This window comes from Misgurnus anguillicaudatus, chromosome 8 (genome assembly GCF_027580225.2).
Source record: "Misgurnus anguillicaudatus chromosome 8, ASM2758022v2, whole genome shotgun sequence".
NCBI classification, from domain to species: domain Eukaryota; kingdom Metazoa; phylum Chordata; class Actinopteri; order Cypriniformes; family Cobitidae; genus Misgurnus; species Misgurnus anguillicaudatus.
Genome location: NC_073344.2, coordinates 11,229,835 through 11,232,791, shown reverse-complemented (window position 1 = coordinate 11,232,791; position 2,957 = coordinate 11,229,835). Strand labels below are relative to the sequence as shown.

The 2,957-nt window shown below is 36.9% G+C and overlaps 1 long non-coding RNA gene across 1 annotated transcript; it reads right to left on the bottom strand.

Moving 5' to 3' along the window:
* Nucleotides 1–302: 302 nt before the first annotated feature.
* LOC141365656 (uncharacterized) lies at nucleotides 303–2,508 on the bottom strand. The gene is made up of 2 exons (XR_012370727.1): nucleotides 1,513–2,508; nucleotides 303–1,038 (listed from the first exon to the last, which is right to left on the bottom strand). It is a non-coding gene; the product is annotated as an uncharacterized lncRNA (long non-coding RNA).
* Between the last annotated feature and the right edge of the window lie 449 nt (nucleotides 2,509–2,957).

The following is a 2,957-nucleotide window of genomic DNA, read 5'->3' as shown; positions in this document are numbered from 1 at the left end:
GATACAAGCAAAAATGAGGTTTTTACAAGCTTTTTTGTTAGTGTATGTCTGGGTGTCTTTCCAAAAAAAGCCACTTGGAGACTCCAAAGGGACACTTGGTTACCACCTTCTACATTGAGGTCTAACATGTTTATCTGACCATTTCCACACATTTTATTTTTATTTAGTATGTGACAGAATAATATACACTGTTTTTTCTGGAAAATACTAACTTTCTGGATATATTTTAAAAGGTATTTATGTGCATTTTTCTTGGTGTGCTATTTGAAGGCTCCAAAAGGACACCCAATTACTTACTCATATAAAATGAAACAATGTCTTTATTTACTTACATAATTTTGCATGGTTTAGGAAAATGTACAACATTAAAGAACAAATTTATGTATAGGTTTTTATATGTTTACAATATAGTAGTTATCAACAAACTGTGATAAAGTATTGCACATAGCTTGGCAGTGCTGTGACACGAGTCAAAAATACAAACTATTTACAAAGTATTGCATTTACACTTTAGGATTATGACTATTAGTGTAATGTACCATCATGCCTGCTCTATTCATACACAAAATTCACACTTTAGGATTATGAATAGCAAAGTAATGACCCCATTATGCCTGCTCTTTTCATACACAAAATTCACACTTTAGGATTATGGCTATCAGAGTAATGTACCATCATGCCTGCTCTATTCATACACAAAATTCACACTTTAGGATTATGAATAGCAGTGTAATGTACCATCAGACCTGTTCTAGTGATGCCATTTGCACACATTCACAATACTATCTTACAATAATCTGTCAACAGTCTGCCTCAAAGTACAGTTTTCTTTTCTAAATAAACATGCACAAAACAGCATTGTATTTTCACCAACCATACAGTACTGCGTGAGTCAGATGGAGATTCTATCTGTGTCCTTTTCTTTCCTCTTCCCTTGGCACAGGTGAACGCAGGTGAAGATGTTTAGAAAGGCAGGAATGATTTGTCTGTGGTCCAGAGGCCTCTGGTAACCACTCTTCATCAGAAGTGTCAGCATCCCTATTGACATTTACAAATAGGTTTAGAAATGCATCTTCTAATGCAACAGATAATATTACACAGTCGAACTATCACGTTTTCACTGCATTTTCCTCCCATTGACACAATAAGATCTTTTTACTTTTACATACAGTAAAACATGTTTCATATGCTTTACATAAGTGTTTCTAAGTGATGCTAATGGCTACAACAAACTGTATTATGGCTACAACAAACTGTATTAGAAACTCACTTTCTACTGTAATAACAAGTTAGAAAGAGCTTGTTACATTTTGCCCTTATTTGCGCATGCAAGTTACTAGTCTTCCTTCAAATACGTTATATCGCAATAGCAATTGAATAATACTTTGATTACACGATGCATCAATGCACTAATAAGGTATAATAGTCAAAGTAATAAACGCCTTTCACTAAACAAATGTAATACGAAGTAAGAATAATACAGTACAGATCGCTAAAATACTTATAACTTACCGATCTAGACCGTGTAAAAACATTTCTTCTTGTTCCAAATCGACACTGCAAACACTTTCTTCTTCGGTATCCTCGACATTTTCTTCATCACTGCTTCGCATAAGTTCTTCCAAGGCAGCAGAAAGAGAAAAAACTTCTGTCCTCGATGCTAGTCCATTGTAAGAAGTGCTAACAAGCAGGTGACGTCTCAAAGCCCTGTATGTGCACGAGCACGAGTGCGTAACTCTTCTGAGTGCTAATGTATACGCACAGATAACAACACTATAATATACAAGCATTATGCAAATCCGCACATGGGTGTATCCGTCATATCATTAGCTACACGTCACTAGACGCTACATGATTTCAATTGGTCATTTGTCCATTTTTTTTATAAAAAACTTTTGCATACGCACAAGCAAACGCTACCTGCAGAACACGCCCCCTTTCACTATTTTATAAGTTTGCCGGGGTAGTTTTTATCAGAAATGACTTGAACTACTCTCATTTTGTTTAGAACACTCTACTAGATGCATTGACGCGTTTGGATTTATCGAAAAATGTGTTTTGAAAGACATAATCGTCGAGTGAACGGGAGTATGACGACATGTTTACCAGATACGAGAGTGTAAACAATGGACATATAAACCCTTTTTTTACCAGTCAGTGTGTTTTGTGCAAATATTTACTATGGATATTGGATACTGGACTACTTTTCTTCGAAGAGCAATACATGTTACCATTATTTGACCAGACATCTCGTTGCTAGAGCACGAAAGGTAAGGGTTCGTCCGCTTTGTTATAGCTTTGCATTGTTTTACTCTTCATACAGAATAACCAAAAACTCCTACTAAGTTATTTATATTGTTGAATGCATACACGCAAATGAATTCGTGTTCTTTTATCTTTCAAACGGTGCATTGGTTGACCACATTAGTTGACTAAGTGTTGTTTAAATGAGCAATGAATGTAAACAGTGAGCGTTCGGCTGTAATGGCGAGGCCGCCCATGATCTTTGTCTGTTAACTTGTTAAACCATAAAATATAGTTCCTCTTTTGAATCCGCTTGGAAAGGCGCTACGTTTTGTTTTGTGCCACCAAACTTGCTTGTGTGGCTGCTCGTCTTGAATGGGAGGGGCGTTGATGTGTTTGGTCACTTCTGGCTTTGTCTCTGATTGGTGCCGTTGAATGAATGGGGCTAGGCTAGGTGCTGTCGAGGTGGCGCGGCGCGCTCCGGCGCTTGCTTGCGCGCACACGGATGATGGAGGGATGTGTCAACAATTCTTAGTTAAGGTAATAACATATTTTAATATTGAAAATGAGTAGACTATTCCTTTAACTCTTTCCCTGCAATTGATGAGTTATAACCAATGATGCTTCCATGACGAGTTTTTACAGTAATCTTTAATTCTACTCTCATCCACTATGTGGCGCTCTTACCCAATTTATAAAAAAACTGAAGCATC